We start from the raw sequence: 12,562 nt of genomic DNA, 5'->3' as shown, positions 1-12,562 counted from the left end.
TGACATGATTCACGAAACTTTTAAAGTTACTCAGTAACGTCCAAAACATTGGCGGTGGAATATAATTAAGTCTCAGGCCTTCCTTGGGGGCAATATTTCTCCTTGAAATGCCTAAGTAAACGCAACATCCAATATCTTCATCATCTGATGTAATTTCACGCTGGAAAAGATTGCTTAACCGAAGAAACCCAAATAAGAATGTTACATTTAACGTCAAGTCACTCCTAACCTTTCAAAATGAACATCATAGAACCCTAAAACTTAATTAAGCAATTGAAGCATTACAACGTCCAATATTTACTTCATTTTTTGCATACTTCGAGGCATTAATTATGAAAACTGTTATAGTTAATCTCTCATGCATGCATACTGAATGCTAAAATCCGTTGCATACTGAGAGAATATTCGAAAAATGTAGGCGCTTAGTATGCAGTAGTACGTTTTGATGCAGATTTTGGAAGTGGCTATTATTAGTAGCGTTCCCTGTCGGGGCGACTCTGCAAATATATTTAATGACCGGACCTAGACGGGCCCGGGAAATCCGGTGAGTGAGAAGTCTAGCTAGAATGTGGATATGAGAAGAAAGGTATTCTCGAGTGAGAGAAAAATTTTTACGTGGAAGGGAGTGTGGAGCAACAGACATCGCGACTGCCTTTTGTCGAGGTGGAATGCTTAGGCCCGGAGCGGCAGGCCATTGCCTCTTTCCCACTGGCCCTGGCATCTGTCGTGAGATATCGATCGAAACTCATGGATGTGCCCCAGTACGTGATGAAAGTCACACATTCTAAGGATTGAAGCAGATGAAATGGTGCAATTGCATAACACGTAATGCGGCGAAAAATTCCCATTCACCCATCCACCTACCGTAGACAAATGCGAATATAGTATATCGCTCACTTCTACACTAACGTGGTTAGTCCAGCAACGAACTCGATGGCTAAACTTGAAGGCCGCGGGCCAGAGATCTGCATTTGGTAGGTATATTTTTTTGGTTTTTCTGAAAATACAAGTTCGAATTTCAAATAATATTTGGCCAAAGTAAAATACTCGTTTATCTATTACTTCTACCCAAGATTTTTACGAGTTTTAAATATCGGTAGCATGCATACTAGGTTAACTTGAAGCAGTTGACCTCAACGTAACGTAAAGGCCTATGTGTAAAGGCATAAGTGGTAACCAAATAAATGCCTTAACCATAATTTTAAACGCATGCCACCATCTAAGTTCGATTTTTTTAGAATTCGTTACAAAAGGCTCCCCAGTACCACCGATTTAATTACGAATTAAAGCGTATGCTACTTCATGGAAAAGAAGGCGTAATTAAATTAGGGTGGTACTGGGGAGCCTTTTGTAACGAATTCTAAAAAAATCGAACTTAGATGGTGGCATGCGTTTAAAATTATGGTTAAGGCATTTATTTGGTTACCACTTATGCCTTTACACATAGGCCTTTACGTTACGTTGAGGTCAACTGCTTCAAGTTAACCTAGTATGCATGCTACCGATATTTAAAACTCGTAAAAATCTTGGGTAGAAGTAATAGATAAACGAGTATTTTACTTTGGCCAAATATTATTTGAAATTCGAACTTGTATTTTCAGAAAAACCAAAAAAATATACCTACCAAATGCAGATCTCTGGCCCGCGGCCTTCAAGTTTAGCCATCGAGTTCGTTGCTGGACTAACCACGTTAGTGTAGAAGTGAGCGATATACTATATTCGCATTTGTCTACGGTAGGTGGATGGGTGAATGGGAATTTTTCGCCGCATTACGTGTTATGCAATTGCACCATTTCATCTGCTTCAATCCTTAGAATGTGTGACTTTCATCACGTACTGGGGCACATCCATGAGTTTCGATCGATATCTCACGACAGATGCCAGGGCCAGTGGGAAAGAGGCAATGGCCTGCCGCTCCGGGCCTAAGCATTCCACCTCGACAAAAGGCAGTCGCGATGTCTGTTGCTCCACACTCCCTTCCACGTAAAAATTTTTCTCTCACTCGAGAATACCTTTCTTCTCATATCCACATTCTAGCTAGACTTCTCACTCACCGGATTTCCCGGGCCCGTCTAGGTCCGGTCATTAAATATATTTGCAGAGTCGCCCCGACAGGGAACGCTACTAATAATAGCCACTTCCAAAATCTGCATCAAAACGTACTACTGCATACTAAGTGCCTACATTTTTCGAATATTCTCTCAGTATGCAACGGATTTTAGCATTCAGTATGCATGCATGAGAGATTAACTATAACAGTTTTCATAATTAATGCCTCGAAGTATGCAAAAAATGAAGTAAATATTGGACGTTGTAATGCTTCAATTGCTTAATTAAGTTTTAGGGTTCTATGATGTTCATTTTGAAAGGTTAGGAGTGACTTGACGTTAAATGTAACATTCTTATTTGGGTTTCTTCGGTTAAGCAATCTTTTCCAGCGTGAAATTACATCAGATGATGAAGATATTGGATGTTGCGTTTACTTAGGCATTTCAAGGAGAAATATTGCCCCCAAGGAAGGCCTGAGACTTAATTATATTCCACCGCCAATGTTTTGGACGTTACTGAGTAACTTTAAAAGTTTCGTGAATCATGTCACACGGCAAGATCGAAAATCCAAGGGAATTAATCCCTCGCTTCACGGACATATTATATTCGGTAAATGAGTTAATGCCTTAACATTATTTAAAAGGAGAGTAACTGCTGTACAGCGAGACGAACTTCTTTATGGAACAAGTGCTCATGATTGCGAGAGAAAAAAATAATAATAGCAGATTTACGACGACGGAAAGAGCTTTTAATGCGAATATTCCTGACGGAGAAACATATTTGATACATTTATGAAGAACCAAAGATCATAGATATCATAACCTAACCGAAGACTGATTTCATTCCCCTCGTACTAAGTGATCGGAAAAGAAAATAAATCAATCAACAAATGACATAATCAAAGAATACAAAAGAAGATAGTGCCAAAATTTAAATCGTATGCTGGAAAGTAGACTGTCAGTAGCGGTCCAAAAATATATATAGTAAAATAAAGGCAAATAGGGAGGTTAGTAGACCGAGGAAGAAATATGTTCTGGAGTATGGAGTCTCAAGTGAAGAGGGGGAAGATCATGAAGAAGATGAATATTATGAGTGATGATAGGGAGACGGGACAATAGAAGAAAAAGAGAGCATTTAAAAAAAATTAAACGAAACTATAGGAACAGTGAATGAGAAAAGGACCAGGGAAACATGGATTACGGGCGAAATAACCGGGAAAATAGACTAGAGAAGGAAATGAAGAATTAAGTAGAAGGAGGTACAGAGAGATAAATAATAATCTGAGGCAGGAAACTAGTTTTGCGAAAGTATCTTAGTGGAAGGCCAAAGGCGAGGACATGGGGACATTAATCAAGATGCTGTAGAAAAATAATTGATAGAAGCAGAAGATATTCAAGAGATATGTTAATAATACATAGGGGATCTATATGATATAGATAATAGGCTAGCAAGTTTAGACTTGATTATCATCAAGTTGGGAATAGTTTAGGACCAGGCATGCTTGAATGTTGGATGGAAGGGCATTATGGAAATAAAATAAAGACGTGGGAGTAGACAACACTCCCGCGGAACTACTTACAGGTGTAGGCGATTGTTGGAGGAAATTTTTTAATGAAATACAGTAATTCATAGGATTTATGAGACAGGAATTTGGTCGGAAGATTTCGTCAGATCAATGTTAGTTCCTGTTCCAAAAAAAAGGAAATATGTGGGGGCTACAGAGCAATGCGTTTTATTTCACACGCGGCCAAAGTGGCTCTCAGGATCATCATTAAAAAGGGGGGAAATAGAAAAATGATTACTCATGGGATGGGTCAGTTTGGGTTCAGATAGGGGAGAGACACGCAAGAAGATGCCTAAGCAGTAATTATGCCACTGATGAGAGGAACATATAACACAATCAGGATGTATTTGTCTATTTCTTAGATTCTGAGAAGGCGTTCGATAGCTTAAATAGGGTAGAAATGAAGCATGTATTTCAGAAGAAAGATGTATATTGGAGGGAGGAGCAACTCATACAATATCTGTACATTGGACTTCTCTTGGAGTCTTAGACTGCTCACGTGGTAGTAGCGGATGGAGAGTCGGGATAAGCAGTGTTAGGAAGAAGGGACATATGGGGAATCCATTATCACACGTGATTTTCCAAGTATACTCGGAGAAAATTGTGGAAGAGGCATGGGATAAACTTAAGATGGTTATGAAAGTCATTGGGGAATTCATTTATCAGTTTAACAGATAATCAAGCTCTAGTTCTTCAGTCATTCAAGGGCAGTAAATGGTTAGGGTACTTGAAAAGCATTTTGATGGGCATGAGATGAAAATTTAGGTGAATAAAAAAGGTAATGAGTTTTTTGAGAACGAAAACAGCTAAGCTATATATAAAAATAGGAGAAGAAAAATACTACAATAGGTGAAACAGTGCTTATCTTGCAACTGTTATGGACAACAATGGTCAGAGTAGTAGGGACATGAAACGTAGAATTGCATTTGGCAAAGAAGCTTTCACAAGAAAGAGGGAACAATGACTGGAACGTTAAACAAGCATGTTAAGAAAAGGCTAGTAAAAACTTTGATTTGGAGTGCAGTATTGTACGTTGCAGAAACGTGATCGTTGAAGCAGAATGATGAAGTTTGGTTGGAGAATTTTGAATTCTGGATGTGGATAAGGATTGATACGGTGAAATGGAGAGATAGGAAAACATCTGAGGGAGTCCCAGGCATAGTTGTTGGCAGAAATTCCAAGAAAGAGGGCAAGATGGATGCAGAGCAATTTGATTGGTAATTTGTTGGTATACTGACAGGGGGGGAGAAGTTTAGGCAAGTATGGAAGGATAGGATGAAATGAAGGAGGAAAAATGCGTGCAGACTAGAAGAAGGTTTTATTGCAATGCCGGGTATCAGATTTTATTTCATTAGAATATGAAAACAGATATATCACAGTTCAGTCAGTGTCCATCCAAAACTTACCTTAAAAGAGAGACTACGTAATAATAACTAGGCATTGATTTTCGAAGTGAACTCGGGCTTGGGGATAATAAGGTTTCGGTTTTGCTTGTGACATGCTGGTTCACATGTGCCGAAACTGAACGTTAGGGTATCTTAACCGTTTTCAGGGAATGCTTCAGGCAGTACGGGTTCGGATCCTTTCAAACCTTAAAATGTATTACTAATACAGCTCAAACAAGTGTGAGAGCGGTGCATGTAAAGACATCAAATGGAAATTTTGTGTATGTGAAGCAAAGTGCGAGGGATGCAACGGATATTCTCTTCATGTAAATGTTTACTTCAAAACTTTAAACGCGGCCCGGGCGACAAGATTAGATAATGTTTAAATGAATGAGACCACGATGAATAACAATAGTAGTAGGTGATTGGTGTGAATTAGAGGGTACAAGAGTTGAAGAGCCACTTGATGGTCACAGAATGAATTATTATGCTAAACAACTTTGGAACGTGTACATGAAAAAATGCCTCCATTTGTTTCGAATGTAAGTTATGAGAAGAAATTTTTCCATTTGTGTACAAGGCTAGGGATTGATTGAAAGAGCATTATTAGTTTCAATAAATATGATGAGAAAGGAATAAACGAGGGTTATTAGAGGTTTTGCATGTGGAATATAAAGTTCCCACTCATTTATGGGATCTCACAAAGGTAGAGAGGTGACAACGATGGAATGAAGTGCAGATATGTAGTAAAAATTTGACAGGCTCATAGACAAATCCGCATGAATGCATGCATGCTTGAAGATAAGCTGAACTCAAATCAGGTCAAATGGGAAATAAGTATTGGAAATGATAGTCGGAGTGGTGAATCCGATGAACTTTCATGCGAAAAATGAGTAGTCGGAAGAAAGAAAGGTGATGCCCGATCGAATGAAGAAGTATAAGATTCTGTGTGGTTTAAGAAAGAGGCATAAAGGTGGATGATCTTAGCCGAAGGCGAAGAAAAACAAGACTTTAGAGAGAGAGATAGATGGAGAAATTCAATGAATACGGCGAATAAGGGAAAATGCGAATGGAAGAAGCCGGCAAAATGGTGGAAGACTTTCAAGGTAGTAAGAAACGGTTTTGTAAACGGGCAGTAAGGAACAAGAAAGGAATATCTGGTGTCGTTTAAGGTATATAAATACGGCATATAAGGTAAGAATAGGAGTAAGAATGTTATCTTGGATGAATGCGAAGTTAGAGATTGTTAGAGGGAATATTTTGAGAATTAATGGAAAAGTAGCGTTGATTATGATAGCAAACCAAACTCGTTAGGTAGAAAAAGGTTTCCAGGGAAGTAGAAACAAGTGGCAGTGGGGCTATTGTAGTAGTGGTCAGAATTTTAAATAACGGAAATTCATATACTGGGACTCTTTGGGCTGATTTACCCTTTGTTAGAGTGAGAATGAATACTTATAAAATGAAGTATTATGACCAAATTTTTTCATCATAAATGCTCAGAAAAAGCTCATATAACTCTTTATTTCATGTTTTCCCAAATACTTGAGTTTTTCTGCAATTATATTTTTGATTCCTAAAGACTTTTCTGATTTCATTTCCTTTTTACCTATCAATGAAATATTCGTGAACCTTCACTATCCACGGCTGCATCATATTCCCTTTCTTTATCCAAAATAATCGGCTTAATATATCTACCATATACTCTTAGTTCCTCTAGTTATTATTCCTGTATCATAAACATATATGCCGATTCAATTAATACTTTTCTCGTTACATCTCTAACAGTTTGAATATATTTTCATTTCATTAATCTTGAACGATCTTTCACTTTTCTCTGTTGTGCGCTCGTTTTACCCTTTCCTGGCAGTCTCTCCGTACTTGTGCTCCGTTTTCTCACCACTTTTTCTTCACTCTATTGGTTTTTAGCTTTGGTTAATTGGCTAACTTTCTCTTCTGCGAAATTATGTTATTTCATTCATCTATTCCCTTCTCTCATTCATATTCGTGATACTACCTTCTGGTATCTTCCTAGTACTTTTTCTATTTAGTGTTCCTAAAGCTTCAATTGCGGCTTTTGTTTCGCCATTCTAGAAGATTACCCCATTCCCTGACCCATGCGGATAATTTTGTCAATGCTTTTCAGTTATTCCATTCTTTTCAACTCGGTTACATACTTGAAATTCTATTTTCTTATTTTTCTACCCTTTTTATTTTTTCTTCAACTTTGCATAACAATTAATGCGATTTCACTGATAAATTCGCTTTATCTCCGATTAAAATCATCATTGTTGGCTAAAGGACCACAAGTCGTACAAGATGATGCAAAATAGCTTCAGAGAGGCGACAAAGAAAAAGATTTTGTTCATATGGGTGAATGCATTCAAAACGAAAGTGATTCTGATTGACTAGGTATTTCTGCGGATGTGAGATGCAAACAAAAGAATGAAGGTCAGAGGCAATGGAAACATGATGCTACCGAGTAATTATGAAAATAAAATGGATAGAGTAACAAATAAATAGGTGCTTCAAAGTAGGGTGGAAAAGAGAAGCTTATCGATGAAATCCGCAAGAAGAAGAGGAAAACTTATTCGACACTTCCTATGGCACAATAGCTTACTAAAAACCACCATTCATTAAAGGAAGCTAGTGAGGAAAAAGTAAAGAGGAAGGCTAAAGATGAACTACGAGAAACAGATAATATAAAATGTAGGGACAAGGAGATATTAGGGAAAAAATATCATGGATGTAAACTGAATAGTTTTGAGAGCTTCTAAAAACCAACCCTCGGATTGATAATCCATGTTGGTGATGAAGGAAGAACGATGAACAGAAATTACGTTGAGGTAGTGAGGATAAGCTACGAAATAATTGAACACGTGGACGATTAAAAGTAGCTCATGCAGAATGTTTATGGCTGATGGGTGACTATGTGAATAAATGAATTCATGTGTGAATGATGGTAAAAAGATTGTTGAATGTACAAAAAATGAATTTGTTGCCTTCGGTAGATGAAATAGCAATGCGTACTGCTCCTCACGTAGCAAAACTTGGATAGGGATAGGGTGAGCGAAAATGTCAATTAATGCAGTGGGCCTGACTCACTGCATTGCTGAGGGGGTTCTTGCAGAGTACTTTGGATCAAAACAGGAGATATAGTTTATGGAACCTTGTGTAGTGAATTGATCTTAATTGAATTCATCGTTAATAGAAAACTGTGAAGGTATGGTGCTTCAGTGAAAACACGGGAAGGGGTGTTCAATGCAGTACCGTACTTTCACAGTTGTCTAGTCATATGAATAGATTGGGTGAGAACCAAATCACAAAAAGAATTCCTGAGAAAAGTGAGAATGGTGTGAGAAATGAGCGGGTAGACTGATCATGTCATGGGTAAAGGTAATCAAAGAGGAATATTACAAAGGCCTGATAGTCGAACGCCACTTTAATACGCACTAATAGCAAATGTGTTACAGTTTAGGACGAATGCCTCAGCATGTAGTCACCTAAGGAGCACGTCACCCTTGAACGATTCTTGGATGCTGAAATACGAACAGAAAAGAGTCAATAAGGACCAAAAATTAGGAACTGGATCATAATACATTCCATCTGTTTTGCCAAAATGGCGTAATTACATTTAAGTGACGACTGACCATATGTCCCGTGGGTTTCTAAAACATAAGAGCATGATTGGCACAATGCATGAATATGATTGAGATGAAAAGCCATGCAAGGGTAGAGTAGTTAATGGAAAAATTAGTAAAAGAGGATACTTAATTGGCATTGTTTCCGGTTTTTCTTGGAATTTTTTATCAAAAACGGGAACGAAATGTTCTCATTACTTGACGCAATGCACTTATTCGAAGTAACGTTCGATTCAATTTTATAATTACTAATATTTCAATTGCAATGAGCGTTATATCTAACCTCAAACGACTGAGAGAATAAGAAATACCGGAATGAAAATGATTCTTCCATTAAAATTGAGATAATATGTTATTTTTACCTATACTATTGCTGGTATTCCCGTTTTTCCCAGGATGATCAAAAGACATGGCTATGAAAAGCTGATGTGAATAAGAATTAATACCTGTAATTAATCAAATGAACGGTGATAGTAAATAATGAGTGCTTTAATGAGTTGTCATATTTCGTGGTTTATTGATTATTGAGGGAGATAAATCCGCTTCCACTGATTCTCTATAGTCTCAGAAGCATTAAAGCTATGAATGACAAGACGAAATAAATATTACTTTTTCTTAGTATGGCATTGCTAAGCAAAGATTCTAGTTTCTTCATTGTCAAACCTTGTAGTACTTGTTGTACTGCGTAAATAATGTAGTATCAATGATAGACGTAGAACTGGATAATTTCTGAAGAAACTCCATTCCCGTGTGCTCAATGAAACACAGGTAGTTGGGCAGTTTATATAGTTGATTAAAAGAGTAAACATGAACGAGAGAAATGCAGTTGCATCATCTTTTTCTAAATGAAGGCCATTGTGGGGGTAGTGGTGCTAGGCTGAATATCTCAGCCAGAATGCGATGCCCCCCACATTAATGTTTTATAAAACACAATGTGTTTTCCAACCGATATCCATATACCATTTATCATTTATAGTATTCCATTAAATTGGGAAACTTTACATTCACCTTTATTCAAGTCACGTCAATATTTTGGGGCAATATTCCTTCTATTTCTCACAACAAAGCAGAAAATTAAGGAGGAAACTCACTTTTTTCATATTATTTTGTAATATTTGGTGTACACTCTCGTTTCCAGAAATGATATCCGTCTTTATTTCCTATTAAGGAGCGGATTGGCGACACAATGCCACGAAAAAACTTAATGTAAGTAGTTATTTTCTACTCCTTTTTTTATGGTTATCTGCGAGGTAAGTTGTTTGATGAATATGAAAATTTTAAATTTGGTGCAAGTGAATATTTTTCTTGTTTATTTAAAATATTTACCGAAATGTCGTAAGCCTTGTCGGAATGAATAACGCTTGAGATATTCTAATACTTAAGGACTTCAAGCCACCAGTGAAGTTGGAATCCTGTATTAAAAAAATAAATAAAATAATACATCACCCTAAATGTATACCTTTTCTCTAAACATATATTCGCTATTTTATGACATACTCTGTCGTCTTTCAAAATAACCATCCCATCACACCTGAGAATATACATATATTAATATACACATGAAGTTATTTACGCTGCATGCTCTGTAGACTTGGAGATATGACATGACTTAATATACTTATAACATAAAAAAAGAATTTAACTGAACGCGTACATGAAGCGGATTTGATTACATAGACGGGACCTAGGTCAAAAAAGGACGTGATGAATAGAATCGGGAAATGCATGCACTACGTCGAAAGAAGAACACGGAAATATTCAGACGTCGTGCGTGGATGGCACAATGAAACTAACCGCACCAAAGGCTAGATTCAATCCTCCACTCCTTTGCAACCGACCAAGCGGCATGTGACGCACAGGGCTCGATCCTTTGTGTTCCCCGAACTGTGTAGTGCAATGTTTGGCGAGTGACCTTCGAGGTGGCGACGCCACTTCTCCTCACTCAAAACCGCGGAGTAGGAGTTGGGAGGCGGGAAGAGAGGGAGGGGAGAAGTAAAGACTAATCTCTCATTCGATCGGTGGGGTATAGAGACCACGTACTTCACATTTATCAAGTTATTTTAAACCGAATTACTTACGCTGGAAATATTTGAGAGTGCAATTTCACAGAGATGAAGATATAATTCGGGCCGAATGCCGCTACGGTCGTCTCTCCTTTGCCGTGAATTCGCTCACCAAGAAAACTCCATTATCTCTCTCTCCAAAACTAGTTTATGAAGCGGCACTTGTGCCTTTAACTGTGCCTTCCATCCAACCAACATCCCCTCCCCTTGTTCTTCCCCTCCCCAACCGGCCTTTCCTTTCAGCCCTTCCCCTTCGTGGCACTCCCCTCGGCGCGGTGAGTTCCAGATATAATTCGTTTATCGCACCAAACAGGAAGGCGGTCTCATTCCCTGCCATTGTTCGTGAGGACAACAGCTAGCTCTTTACTCCACTTCTCTGACCGTATTTCTCTTTTGTTTTTGTACTTTAGCCCTCTCAGTGAGGCGTCAATATTATCGTTCGATTCCTCGGGACGAGCACTGACTTAGGAAAAACAAGAACTACCCTACTAATGGCTAGAGGTCATACGTTTTATACACGTCTGCCTCGAGTTTAAAAAGTGAGTGCATGGAAGAGCTTCGGATTGGGGAGAGGTCGCATTGGTTTCGAGGAATTTATATCAAGTTGAAATAAACTGCCCAGTTCATTTAACACCATTAGCATTCCCTTGGCAACCGACTTCATATTCAATGTGTACTTGACTTTAATCGTGAAGTAATATTGTTGTGGAAGCCACAAGAGTCAGTATTGTAGGATTCCTTACGAGCCCTGTTACAAAAATATCTACGGAACTGATACGATACGGGTGACGACTAACTGCTGGCATCTTGATCCTAAGAAGAGGTTAAACTCCAATTTCAGGTACTGAAAATATCTTCTTGCCATTTTAGATTTATATATCCAGGTCTTTGAAAATTTGCCCTTCATGAGGTATTAAAAATATTCTCTCATTAATGGTTTAGTTTTGAAGTCAGCGCCCATTTAAGTGATTCCATGAAACCTACGCGTATGAAAGGTGCATTACAATTAAATAATGGAGTTGATTCCGATAATACGTAATATTATTTCTTCACAAAATGTACTGTTTTCAACACGTTAAAACTGCATATTTTACCAAAATATTGAACCTCGTTTGAAGTCAAAATGGCGTGTTTTTCTGGTGTTATTGAATGCTATTAGTATATTTATACAATTATCATGGCATTCAGTCGACGATGCATGGCAGCTCTAGGTTAAAAATATGTTAATAATCTGTTCGCGATTTCCAGGTCATTGTTAAACTATTTGTTAACCAGATGTGAACTTCTTACTGACCAAGGAACAAATTTTATTTAGTTAAACAGGATCATATTTATTTCTGTTCACTTCATTGAATGGATAGCAGTGCAAGATATGAGAGGTGTGTGAGAGTGTACATATTATATGTGCACACATTCTAAACAGGGGTGGGAAATAACGCAGCACCCATAGGGAGATCCTTTTAATTGCCAGCGCAATCTGAAGGCAACGAGTACATTAGGATAACAGTAGCTCAATCGATATAAAGTTGGTTAAATCCATTAGTAATTGTGCAAAACAATATTCGCCATCAGAGCCATTGGATCGCAGGATTTATGAGGTATTTAGTTGCATGTAAATCATCTCATTTCTTCATATTTGCTTGTGCAGGCATATTCCACCCTAATTTCTTTTTTGTGGCGCACTATTCTATTTCTCCATCTATTAGAGTGTTCAGCAAAGTAGACTAGAACCACAGAATGCGCCCAGATAGCTTCCCTATCCTTTCTGAGAGAGCCTATCTTGGGACTTTTTCACATTCCATATGTTTCACCTTCGAGTACCTCGTACCTCTGCTTCAGCAATTGGTCTTTTATCTTTATTTG

This window comes from Hetaerina americana, unplaced genomic scaffold (assembly GCF_022747635.1).
Source record: "Hetaerina americana unplaced genomic scaffold, ioHetAmer1.1.p SCAF_12, whole genome shotgun sequence".
NCBI classification, from domain to species: Eukaryota; Metazoa; Arthropoda; class Insecta; order Odonata; family Calopterygidae; genus Hetaerina; species Hetaerina americana.
Note: the sequence above shows the minus strand (reverse complement) of the source record.